This window comes from Pinus tabuliformis, chromosome Q (assembly GCF_031772625.1).
Source record: "Pinus tabuliformis cultivar Carrire ecotype Pingquan chromosome Q, CPIR1, whole genome shotgun sequence".
Lineage (NCBI taxonomy): Eukaryota > Viridiplantae > Streptophyta > Pinopsida > Pinales > Pinaceae > Pinus > Pinus tabuliformis.
In genome coordinates, this window is record NC_142296.1 from 1029319939 (window position 1) to 1029334964 (window position 15026).

Here is a 15026-nt window from a genome sequence, read left to right on the forward strand (position 1 = left end):
AGCCAAAGATTCACCTATTTCTCCTCCTAAGGTATTCTTGATCGACTTTTTCTGTGTACATTCCGTGGCATAATCCCTGAATTCATGACAATTGGAGCATTTAATTTTGGACAAATATTTCTTTTTTCCCCCTTGGTTGGATTCTGGTTTGGTTTGGGATTTCTTCCCTTTTCCTTCCTTTCCTTTTCCAACCAATGCAAATTTTTCTTCATCCTCACCCTTGGATGAAGTCCCATCTCTGGTATTGTTCCTTATTTCCTCTTGCACCAAATCAAACCATAATCATTCCCAATTCAATAGTTTATCCATCCCATTCACCAAATCTTGGTAGTTATGCCAACTCTTGGGAAGGCCTAGAAGGGATAAGCTTACCAAATCATCATCTGAAACAATAACACCAACTCCTGCAATCTCATCACGAACTTGTGTGAGCTTGCTTAGATACCACTCAATAGTTTCATTCTTCTGCATCTTGATATTTTGAAGTTTATCCTTGAGCACCCATTTCCTATTGTCACTGCTATTCTGGAATAGATATGTCAGTGCCTACCACATTGCATAAGTATTTTCTTTCCCATGGATATTTTTCACAATGTTGTCCCATACTCCCTCCAATATTATTCTTCTCACCTTGGCTACATATTTCTTCCACTGAACAAGGTTTTGGACATCAGATTTTGTTGGTTTTACAACATCTCTCTTGATGTATTCCAGTATTCCATTGTCATCCAATACTGCCTCCATGTGATCCTTCCATGAGATGAAATTAGAGTTTCCTTCCCATGAATACTCTAGCCTCAGCTTGTTGAAGGTCATCTTCTCATCTCTAAAGAGATCCTGCTACACTAAACTGCAAATTCGAACCTCCTGAAAAACAACTTTGAAATTCCTGCTCTAATGTGAATCTTGCTCTGATACCATGTAGAAATTATGGTGTATATTAGCAACCACTCATGAATTTTTAGTCAGAATCACAAGACACAAACCTACTCTACTTCTCTACATAATTCAATTCACAATTTAGAATAAAAATCTCAAACATGCAATAAGAAATAACACACATGCACACAATATTTTTTCCTGCGAAAGCAATCTCCTAAAAAACCTAACGCCTGCTTGAATTAATCTGATGAATAAAGATGTATTACAATTACTTTGCTCAACTCAGCACAACCTGTAAGTGGATAATCTATCTCTCTACTCACTGAGAAGCTCTAACCCAGGCTCTATCAATTTCTACCTCTACTTGAGCCCTTATTTCCTTGCACAATTCCTTGAGAAATTAGGCCCCTATTATTTAAGAAATTCCTCAAATTGATTTCACAATTCCCAAGGTTGATCATATGACTGCATGCAACACATGTACACTCAAGACTAGTCTACAACTAATGTTACACTACCTTGGAATCTCCACCACAACTGGGAAACTCGAATTCTCAGCATGCACTAGCTATTTTGAGTTGATTGATAAGTTAACTGGACGATCACTGAGTTTGACTAAAGTCCCACTGCATAACTGACCTTCCACTAGTTCCTCCAATAGTTGGAACTAGTTTAAATGAAAACAACTTGAAATAACTGACCTTGATTGCTACGAATTAACAATCACACATTCTTAATTGAACTCTAACTCCTTCAACATGAATTTAATGAGTAAATTGGGTGACACAAACCATGTCACACAAGTTAACTGCATCGTGGAAATTAAAATTTTCTAAATTTAACTAAGTCAAAATCAAATTGATAATTTCTTGCTGTATTTTTCGACACTCACAAATGCTCTATTCAACTAAGGAGTAATAGCAATATAGTAAGAATGGAACCCTTCATATCCAAGCGACCTAGTATTTAACATGGCTCAATAGTCATTCAATGTTAGGTTATGGTTTTTACATTGCTCAAATCCTAATTATTGTTATGGCTTTGGAGCCTCGAAAATATTCTTGATAGTACATATGTGATTAATTGCAATGATGTGAGTAATGTGATCTAATGTGGCATCCACTCAATATTTTGGTGGTTAACAAGATAGGTCAACTTGTGGGAGGTATAAATTCCCTATATGAGCTTTGGTTTAGGTCATCTTCACATGATTGGAAATCTCTCGATGTGTAGAACAATAATAAAGATATTATAAATATTTTTGCAAAGTTTCAACCGCAAAAACTTCCATTTAAGTCCTCAAACAAGCTTTGAAAGGTTTTGGACCCCATATCACCAAAGTGGGACCAACCCTTAAAATGAGTCCTACAAGCCAATTACACCAGTTTTTCCACCCAAAAAGTACTAAAATGGATGAAAAACTATGTGATGATCCATTACATATAAAAAATTATATCCCACAAGACGGGTGAAAGCATGAAGATGGGTTACACTTTTGGGCCAAAAAAAGTACTAAAATGGATGAAAAACTATGTGATGATCCATTACATATAAAAAATTATATACCATAAGACGAGCGAAAGCATGAAGATGGGTTACACTTTTGGGCCAAATGAGGTGATGAAATTTTAGGTTTTTCCTCTTTTATTGAATTGCAACCCTCAAAATTCATATAAGCATTGTGAATTTTGATTCGGAGTAAAAAGACAATATGTGGAGAATTATGTTGTTCTTCTAATGATATTTTTTGAAAAACAATTTAGTGTCATATAATCTCTTAATTTTTCATTAAACGCAATAAATGCCCTTGCAAATTTTCACAAAACTTAAGAGGTATGTGTGTATTCATGTAGCATAAATTAGTCTAAATTGTATAATTTAATATATATATATATATATATATATATATATATATATATATATATATATATATATACGGGAAAACTAAGTTTTATGCAAAATTATATTTTTTTTATTATTTTTCGATTTGACAAAGTAATATTTCAATTGATTTTTGGACACACATATGTTCACAAAAAACCAATATTACCCTTTTGAAGGGGACTTGTAAATGAAGGTAGTGATATTTTTTGAATTTTTTTCATTGTGTATAATATATGTTATTGACTTTTTATTCAACCCTTTTGAAACTATCCAAAAAAATTTCAAGCATTATGTTTAAAATAAATTAGATAGAAAATATCATATGAATTCGAAAATGTCAAACGCATATGCCATTGGATATAGAATTTCTTCATGAATCAAACATGATCAACTCCGCCACTTAAGGACAAATTCTATTTAAAGTACGATATGGTACAAAATGGTGTTGCAGAAAAACCTATAGAAGAAGATCTAAAAATTTGTTTTCTAGGGCCTCAACAACTTGATCAAGTGTTTAAAGCACTCGATCGAGAATTTGAAATTCGAATTTCAAATATCTCATTTGAGGGTTTAAGAAACCCTCTATCAAGCCCTTAACATGATTAAACAGAGGCTCGATCGAGCTATCGTAATTATCTTAAAAAAAAAGAAGTCTCTCAATACTTGTCTTTAAGTTGATTATAAAATGTATTTATTCCACAAAAATAACTTTTATAAATATTCAAATATATTCCAAACTCTAAGTTTCCTTAATTATAAACCCAATTTTTATTTTTATTTTACCAAGAAAAAGAAAATAATTATAATAATATATAGATAACTTTCAATAAAATATTTTAACTTTGATTTTTAAATTTGAAATTCTTAAAAATGACCCTTTGTTTATTGTTTTGATTTTAAATATAACATATTATTATACTTAATCATTTAAAAAAAAATTATGCAGAAATTTTCAATAAAAATAAATCAAATTATAATAATAAAAAAAAAAACAAACTAAACTAAACTAAATTTAATAATATTATTATTTTAAAAATAATTTCATATGCATATTTAAATCTAGATTACTCAAATTCAAATTAGTCAAATAATATTTTAAAATGTATGGTTTCCTAAGGCTTTTATTATTTTAAAAATATATATTGCAAACTTAAGTCAGAGTAATTTTTTTTATATATATTTCGCACATATGCAAACTGAAGACAAAATTGAGTGCAATCGCATTTTACAGGTTGAGAGAGATTTATAACAACAAATATTATTGCATTCATTACAACTATATTAATTATAACTTACAACTATTACAACTATGTTAATTATTACTGCACTCATTTTTTTACCTAAACGAGTGGATATTACTGCTATCTATCTATATATATATATATATATATATAGTGAAATTCACATTTTTGAGTTACACTTATTCATATAAAAAATTATAATATTTATTAAAATCAAATTGATAAATTTTCTTATGTTTAATCAATTTATTATTTAAATTATAAAATTCAAAATTTAAATCATATTAAAAACTAATTTTTAAGTTACCAAATTATAAATATAAGAATATTACAATTTCAATTGCAAGTGTGATAGAATCATTTTTCAAATCTATACACCAAAATGCTAGAAATGTAATGAGAAATTAATCCACACCATTGTTAATTACTTATGCGCATGTGATTAGTAATTAAATTTAATATATATTTTTTTACTATCGAATAGATACAATTTTAAAGTATGCATATTTCTAGCTTTAGGGCTTGATCAAGCCTTAAAGTTTGACCAAGCTCCTAACTTGGGGTTACACAGGAGCTCAATCGAGAGTTAGTTTTAATGCTCGGTCAAACACTTAAATGTTGCTCAATCAAGCATCCCTTTTTCACCAAAACAAACCCTCATTTTGCCAAAATGTGTAACCCAACTCCATGATTTCACCCACGCATGCATCACTAAAATAAACCATATTATATCTAATCCAGGATAATACATACTAATAACATTAAACATTAGATAAATAAGGCACTAATTCATAGTATCCAAGGTCTATGAGGGAATCCCTATTTAAACATAAGTCTTTTCCATCATGATAAGAAATGTATTCCCATTTAGGGACACCATTTTCTAAAAAGGGAATTCTTTTGTAATCTTCTTTGCACCTCGACCATTCCTCCCTTTTGTAGTCACTTTGTAGTAAACTAGGGAACCTTTATTGTGACTAGTCATTTCAAATAGTAACTATCAATACATAGCATTCCAAACATTACAAAAACCATTCACAAAATATGCATGCATATAAAATATCAAATGACCAGAATTTGCATAAAAAACTAGGAGTAAGTGAAATGATGATAATATATGATTCAATAGGTTATAAAAAGGTGGTCTTGAAAGCTATTGGTAAGAAAAATACCACATAAGGATTTATGTAAACATGTTTTCCTTTTGCTCCATCCCTTGGATATACCACCTTTTAAATATGTTTACAAGATCATTCCTAAACTAACTGTGCATGTTATCCATCAAACAACCTAAATAGCATAAAAAGGGAAGTGACTCCATGCTTGAGAATGAGATAAAAGACTAAATTTTAGGTCCCTATACTACTAGTGTAACCGCTTATTGTTATTAGTACAACCCCCTTATTATATTGTTGTGCCCATGTAGTCCCCATATTCTTATTATTATGCCACATAGAAGCCCAATATTGTTATTATTGTTCCCTTACATTATTATTGTTATGTCAGCTCTGATTATATTATGACCCATTAGACTCCTATATATAGAAAGGAGGTCTTGTCATTTGTATCATCCAAGAATTGTTCATTTTTGTAATGTAAAGGAGGTTTCCCTCTCGAAGAGGCTGATTTCTAAGGTGTTGATCTATCTTTTCTATCTTTTTGTGAGCTGGTTTCATAACATTTGGTACCAGAGCTTTGGATTCTAGGCTTTCACTGCTCCAAACAAGTCCTCATGGAATTTTTGCTATAAGTTTTTTGTTATGAAGTTTCAGAAGCTAAAAACAAAACCCATTTGATACAAGATCGTTCTGAACCTCGGGTCCAAATTTTAGATCTTGTCTCACTATATTTTCGGAGATATGATCTGAGGACGTTAGGGTTTTTGCAAGTTCCAAAATTTCATCTCAAACAAGTCATTGTGGAATTTTCTCTATAACATTTTTTCTACAAATGTTCAGACTCTAAAATTCAAACCCATTTGAGCCGAAATATTGGTGAAGGTCAGGTCTGAATCTTAGATCTTTTCTCACTATATTTTCAAAGATATAATCTAAGGAAGTTAGGGTTTTTGCAGACTCCCAAATTACATTCTAAACAGGTGACCTTGGGAAAATCGTCATAGCTTTCTCTCTAAGCAACAAATTGAAATTCCGTAAGAATTTAAAAAAAGAGGACATGCTGTAGTTTTCTGTGTATATTGTTCAGATCCGAAGGTAGAAATAGTGACACGTGGCACGTAGTACATGTTCGCTCTACTAAAACATTATATAATTAGGTCATCTTAGGAGATTGGGCATAACTCTTTCTTGGAGAATCAAATTCTGATCAAACTTGCGGGGTTAGAAAGAGGACTTAGAGGGCTACTGCGGGACGCAATTTCAGAACTTGGAGATCTAAAATTACCGAGTTATAGCCGTTTCAAGATCAAGCTTCTAAAATCAAGAAAAGACGATATGAGGAAGTTTGATCACAAGGATCCGGTAAATTGGATACTACAGATGGAGCAATATTTTGATCTACATGAGGTTCAACTATTACAAAAGGTAAATATTGCATCTTTATATTTAGAACCAAATCAATTTTTATGGTATAAAGGGCTTTGTTCTCGTAAAGAACTTGTCACATAGTCAATTTTCACGAAAGAAATGATAGAACATTATGAGGATACAAAGAGTAAAACCTTCTTTAGCCAATTGATAAATCTCGAACAAAAGGGTTCAATGGCAGAGCACATTGAGGAATTTCAAAAATTGAATATAAGGGTAAATTATATTGCAGAGAAGCAAAGGATTGATGTCTTCATAGGGACTTTAAAGGATAACATCCAACATGAGGTTTGTCTTTGGGAACCTGATTCATTGGGGAAGGCATTCAGGTTCCTTCCACAACCTACAAGGTTTACACCACAACAATTGGAAGAAAAAAGAGAAAAAGGGCTTCGTTACAATTGTGATAGAAAATACACTAAAGGAAGAAAAGGATCAATAAACATCAAAAGAAGAGGATATACACCAGGAACCAACCCCAGAGAAAGAATAAATGAATCCGACCATATCTTGTAAAGCATTGGCAAGAATTACCATTCCTCAAACTCTCAAGATAGACGTACATATCAAGAAGAAAAAGGTTCAAGAAGTGAAAGATCAGATCGACAAAGAAGAAATGAATCAGACCATATATTGTAATGCATTGGCTAGAATTACCACTCCTCAAACTATCAAGATAGAAGGACATATCAAGAAGAAAAATGTTCAAGAAGTGAAAGATCACATCGAGCACCAAGAAATGAATCCGACCATATTTTGTATTGCAATGGAAGAAATTACCACTCCTCAAAATCTCAAGATAGAAAGACATATCAAGAATAAAAAGATTCAAGCAGTGAAATATCACATCGAGCATCAACAACAAGTTCTCCAAATTTTAAAAGATAACGCCACTTTGGTGCAGAATCGAATGAAACAACAGGCCGATCAACATCATAGTGAAAGAAGTTTTGATGTAGGTTATTGGGTATTTTTACAACTGCATCTCAAGCAAGCTATTTATGAGAAGGAAATGTTGTCAATACTACATACACTTAAGAAATGGCGACCTTACCTAATGGGAAGACACTTCAAGATAAAAATGGATCATGATAGTCTTAAATACTTTTTAGAACAAAGATTATCTTTACAAGAACAGAAAAAATGGGTCACAAATATGTTGGGTTATGACTTTGAAATACTCTACAAAAAAGGGAAGAAAAATGTTGTTGCAGATCCACTCTCAAGAAAGGATGAGGATGTGGAAGAATTGTTTTGTGCTATTTCTATTATCCAACCAAATTGGATAAATGAATCAAGGGATGATAGTAGAATGATGAAGAAGTGTGGCCACTCATTCAAAAGTTGCAAAAGATCCCAGTTCAAACAATATTTCCAGAACTTAACGAGGAAGGAAAAATCATATTGGAACCTGGAGCAGTCACAGAAACAAGAACCCAACAACTACGAAATTGATGAATTTCATAGTATCTCATAAAGTGGAATATCTTACCCGCTGAAGACTCCACATGGGAGGACAAGAATTTTATACAAAAGCATCAAGAACTACTCAAGCATTGAGGACAACACTTTTTTAAGGAGAGGGGCATGTTAGGTCCATATACTACTAGTGTAACCCCTTATTGTTAATAGTACAATCCCCTTATTATATTGTTGTGCCCATGTAGTCCCCATATTGTTATTATTGTGCCCCATAGAAGCCCACTATTGTTATTATTGTTCCCTTACATTATCTTTGTTATGTCGGCTCTGATTATATTATGACCCCTTAGACTCCTATATATAGAATGGAGGTCTTGTCATTTGTATCATCCAAGAATTGTATATTTGTGTAATGTAAAGGAGGTTGCCCCCTCGAAGAGGCTGATTTCTAAGGCGTTGATCTATCTTTTCTATCTTTTTGTGAGTTGGTTTCATAACAATAAATGCAAAGCTTTTTCAAGGGGAAAACACCCCTTTTATAATAAAACAAATGTACAAGATGAGATGATTTCAAAAAATAGGCCTTTTTGGTAGATATAGGAGTCAAAGGGTACAATTACAATTGAAGTTTCTAATTAACAACACTTATATAATAGTAGAATTATAATAACTCAATATATAGGAATTTGTATATGGCTTAATAGTGCAAACCCATATTATTTTCTAGGCTATCATAGCATGTGTCTATAGGAATGTGAGTTTAAATTTCATATCCCAAAACACACACATAAGTAAACCTCAAATTTAAGTTCACTCACATGTACAAGTTGTTACTAGGCATTACTAGCATACCAACTTAGATTTAGTATGGTTGTAATATCATGATAGAAATAGAGTTTGTATTTTGTATCTTGGGTAAAATAAAGGTTTGGTGAAACTTTAGATTTGCAACATATATGTGCAATGGCATATCCACCTTATATAATATATGGAACCCTAAACAATATTGTTGCAATGCTTTTATCATATATATTGGTAGGTAGAAATCTACAAGAAGAAATAATTCTTTGATTTATATGTCACATGGTCATTGAAGAAAATTTACACCTATCATGGCCTGAGTTAAATTTTCATAGGGCTAAATTGTTCTTCGCTTTAATAATTTATTTTCATCATTAATACATTAATATTACCCTATATCATCATTAAATTATTCAGATCTACACCATTATATATTGACATCTGCAATTATATAGAAAGAACATCATCATCATCATCATCAATGAAACTAAACATAAAAGGAACAATAGAATAAAAGCATGCACACACATAGAGACATCAGGATTGGTCTAATACCAGGGAAAAACCAACTATGGTGAAAACCCTTGCAAACCTGCTTCTTCTTAGATCGTCATCAAATGATTCAGCAAAAGAGAGTACAATGATCCACAACTTTATCTATGCAACAAAACAACTATGATATCCATGAAACATATCTAATCATGCTTGAAAATAAAACCCTAATTATGATGACTGTAATATGTTGTCACTGACCGTAGATGACCATTGGATAATGTTGTCACTGTGCCAAACATTGCTGAACATTGAGAAGAAACTTCATTATACTGAAATCTCATCTTTGAGTGTCGAACGTAGGGAGGAAGAGTTGTGCCAGCATCTATAGGAGATTTGGATGCTCTCTATGAACTATATGCCAGCGTTTATGGTAGCCCGGATGCTCACAGACCATTTTGTGCATGCTTCTGGAGAGAAAATCACCAGATCTGCTCAAAAACCCTTGGACACTCTCTTATAGTTACTGTGCATGCATCCAAGAGCTCCTGAATGCTCTCAGGACCACTTTGTGTGAGCATCCGGGGACCGACACCTCCAGATTTACCTCTGGAACCCTGGGCGCTCTCATAAGATTTTGTGCCAACACTTATGGGCTCTAGATGCTCTCGTAGACTTGTGTTCCAGCATCTAGGGACTAAAATGCTCAGTTCTATGCCATCGTCCAAGGCTAAAAATCCCTAGATCAGTGTGAGCTTCAACCCTGAGATTGCGGACCCTTGTACGAACTTTCCTCCAACAGAGCTACGTGAACCAAGACAATAAGATAATATAGGATGGCTTGATCAAATGTCTCTAAATGAACTTGAGGTATCTTCTATTTATAGGATTTCATGAGGGTCCACTTGGGGTTAAGCAGTTACCCATGTGGTTAGGGCTAACCCATTTCATAATACATGTATGAATAAAATAATTCATAACTCAACTTTCGCTTGACCAAATTGGGTGATATTTATGTCAATTTTGGTCCTCTCGAAAATAGAAACCTAATGCAATCATTATCTTGTTCATTTGAGATTTTTAAGGTGGAATTTGACCGCATTGAAAAAATCACACCCCCCCTCAACTAGGGAGAATTCCACCTGCCAATATTTGTCCATCGATCAATAAAACATTATGGAATCTTCAAGTGTCATCATGTATCATCACAGATCATCTCTGTCATGTTGACATTGTGCCATGTCCATCTCAAATGTCTTAACATCAAAAAACATCATTGTACATCTCGATCTATTCTTTGCATATTCTTTCTTATCCCTTGATTGTTCCTGCTCGTATGTTGAACATTCTTGAATATAGAAGAATAAGAATTTGTTATCGGAGGGGAGATTAATCGACCACCCTCTATCCATCAAGTTGCTACCTGGAATCTCTACCAGTGGGATGCTACCCGAAATATCATCATTGATCGTCATCGGAGAGCATAACATCAGGAAGCACATCTCAACCCGGAACCACATGAGGGAGTAATAGCTTCCACCCATACCAAGAAATAAGATAACTCATCATATAGAGGAGTACACCCTCGACCCTAAAGTCTCATCAGGGAGCTTACCCTCAACCCAGAATTTCATTAAGAATCTTACCCTCGACATGAAATCCTATTGCCTACTGATATTCCCAACAATGACTCTCAGTAGTCACGTGGTAGAACACCTGTATCATAACCACCTTGGGTTGTACACCCCAAGTACACTCTCAACTCGTTGGCCAGATGAGGAGCAGTCTTCCCAACAAGCCTTTCTTGTGGGTATGATGCCAACTGGGGTATACTCTGCAAAGACTAGACAAGGGAGTAGCACCCTCAACCCTATGGGTAACAGATATGGGTCATGCCCTACTGTCCCAAGTTCCATCAAACCCAGGAGCCCTTCTCCCTCAATTCCTCACCCTGGGAGGTTAAACAAGGGGAAGAGTTGGCTCAGTGTCCTCAATCAACGCTGCTCTCATTATACTCATATCTGGTAACATCTTGTCTCAATAGAATATAGAACATCAAATCAAATATCATGTTAGAACATAAATAATCATATAAATCACAAAAGGATACCATAATCATCCTCCCTCTCAAGGAGGTGCCAACCACAAGCATGCACTTGTTTCAAATAGTTGCATTGTCTCAATATATGAGAGTATCTTGGTCCCAACTATAAATATGGGACTTTATGCTAATCGTATCTCAATGTATCCATGTCATATCCAAATCATGCTCAAATAGCTCTATAAGGAGCTTCTTCATCTTGCCTCACAGCTAGCCATGCTAGCAACATCATGTTCAACCTCGGTCATGCTATGGACCTCTCGTCCAAGATATCATGGCAGATCTCATACTAAAGTAGCATCCAAATGTGCTTAACAATAGTCTCTATCAATAACAATACATCCATGCAATCACATATCATAGGAGAAATATCTCAGTCTCAAAAATAGAATATCTCATGCAGATATTTCAAAGGATGCTTGGTGGAAACTCTATGTGAGTGAAGCAACTCAATCATGAATTTATTCAGGTTCTATGCACATCATACATATACAGATGGATGTTCAAAACAGAACATCAATGCTTCAATCAACTGTCGGGTGTCATGTCAAGTTCAACAACATCTTGAACTTCAAATCGAAGTATCCAAGGATTTGCATTTTCATTATTAAAAAAAAACATTTTCCAATAGCTTTGCAATATGGAATTTCTTTTCCAAATTCCAAAAATCGATTCATCATGCCATGATACATCATTCCAAGCTTCAGAGGCCATCTCCCTCTTACTTAGATCATCAAAGGCTCATCACCTGTCAAGAGTAGACCATCAAGTTATAAAACCAAAACCATAATAAAAATCAAAGCCATACCTTGGAACTCATCATCCTGATTTCATCAGATAATTTCCAAATATAGACATATCTAGATCGAAGAGCTTGCTTCATGCAATTCTCTCTACAAGCATAATGATTTACTAATCAGCCTTACATACATCAACGTTGTATCATCACATCAACAAAGTCAACTCATCAAATTTTAGAAGTCATATCACAATCATGGTTAAAGTCATCAATATCACAGTATCAATTCTTTCAACCAGGAGACAGGTGGAGCTCATATCAAAACATGACTTAGTCATGCCAACAATTTGTAATAAGTCATGCAATATCAATCCAAACTTCATCAAGTCATAATCATAAGTCACTTCTGTCGCTAGGTGCAAATGCATACATCAAGGATGAGTGATGCAGGTTTCAATTTCATGCTAAATGAAAACTATCATTACTTCAACCATTTTTCTAGGAACGAGGAGGCCAATACAAAATCATTTTTCTGAATATAACTCATGGACATCAGGGTAAATCATCTATCATCAAGTCAAAGAATTAGACGTCAGGTCAAGTCCAAATTAGCTATCTTAGAGAGATCTATAGTCAAAGCATATCTATATTCATCTATATCAATCATCGAAATCATGCCAACCTCTAGTAGTACAAACATAGTGACATATCTATATGTATGTCTCGGTCACCTACAAACACAAGTTTAGTTTGCATGTTCATATTATGATAAACATTCAACGTTTTCCAACTTGCAAATCTAGCTGTCATCTGCAACACATTTGTGGTACTGACATCTTCCAAGTGAACAACTGATTTCATGCAAGATACTTCATTCTTATGTGATCAACAATTTTAACCCAACAACTTCAGAAATCATATTACCGTGGCATAATATTTCAGAAACACCTTGGTTCAGAGTTCAGATAGTTTATAAAGCTTCAAATGATGGTCAAATGTAGTCAAACCCATGGACACTCCCTTTAGGTTAGCATGGGAGTGTCTTTAGCTGCCTAGACGCTCTCTGGGACTTAGCATGCGAGCATCTAGGGACGAGATCTCCTAGATCTGTGACTGCGTCTGGAGTAGAAACCCTAATTTATCTATGGGTTTTAGATCTGAGACTCTACTGCAAATAATTACTATCAGGTGCACATAAATCATACTTTAGCAACACATAATGCAATAGTAATATGAGTAGGAGTCTTGAGAAGAGATTCTCCCTCTGACTCGGGATCTACTTCATTCATATTTATTCATGTCATCAACATGTCTCTACTAGATTCAAGCAACAACAGATCTGTTAGATCATAAACATATATCTATCATGGTTATCAACATCATGACATCAATCTTTCATCAAAGGTTTAGACTCAAAGCAACAAATAGATGAAACATCATATTTCAGAGTTTATGAACACAATAACACTTTCTATCAAGTCACTCCATCAAGTTAGGACATTCAACTTAACCATATTCCATCAAGACATGACCATAGTTAGTAAGAGATCTACTTATCAATCTTACACTTATACCTCTCACATCAAGGTTACCATGCTCTTCATGACCAATGAGATCAAATTAGGTCATGTCAATCTCTCATATGATTTCATCATGCTTATCGCAAGCATTATCAATAGATTCATGTATAGGAGTCAATGAGCTATCTTTATATATGAAATCCATCATGACAAGTATCAAGAGTATCATTTACTAGAGTCAAGGTGCTAACCTTCTTTATAGGATCAAGATATCCAACAAATAGATCATAGATGTTAGCCAAACATCAAGTGTATCAATGTATCAACATTAGATAGCCTCATAGAATTCAACAAGATCAAATTGTTCAACACCAGGTGCATCATTTCATCATAGGAAACATAGATCCAAGTCACTTTCATATGCATGTATGATCCATTAAAGAAAGATACATTCTCATCATACCTTAGGGCTTACCGAGCCAATAGCTGAAACACATCATACCAAGAATACCTTGTGGTATTCAAATACCTATGCACCTTCTTATTAGACATAAGCCGCTTGAAATACTTTTTCATGTTTTCATCAAGCACCTCTTTATCTCTTTCCAGATCTACATCTCAAAATGATACTCAAGAAGGATCTACTCATCACATCTCATCAACGAGGTTAGAAACATCCATATACTCAAATACATATGCAAGAAATACAAGCAATAAACATAATCATCATATCTATAAGTCTAACAAGTAAGAAGCATCATAAGTCAAGAAATACTTATGTTCAATGAGAGTTGATCCTCTCCCTATTGAAACAATCTTCAAGAGGCATCAATGTCCATGGTCCATATACCAATGTTTCCTTCAAGTATTCAACCAGGTCTGTTAGGGATTATCCCATATAGGGCTTCATCAAATCTCCACAAGTGCTTGAGCATATTTACATTGACCATAATAGGTTTCATATCTCATATCATTTCCATAAATTAGGGTTTCTCTCCAACCCTAACCTCATAGAATCCATAAAACCCTAATAATCAAGTTTCCTAGGGTTTTCTTCAAACCCTAGAATTCTTTTAGGTCTCCACCATCCTCTTGTTTCTTCCATCAAAGATGTCATCATCGAGGTGATCTCCATGGCTTTTCTTCAACCCAACTCTGATACCAAGTTAAATTTTCATAGGGCTACATTGTTCTTTTCTTTGATAATTGCTTTTCATCTTTAATACATTAAATTTACCCCAGATCATCATTAAATTATTCAGATCTACACCATTATACATCATCATATGCAATTATATATAAAGAACAACAACATCATCATCATCATCAATGCAACGGAACATAAAAGGAACAATAGAAGAAAAGCATGCACACACATAGAGACATCAGGATTGGTTT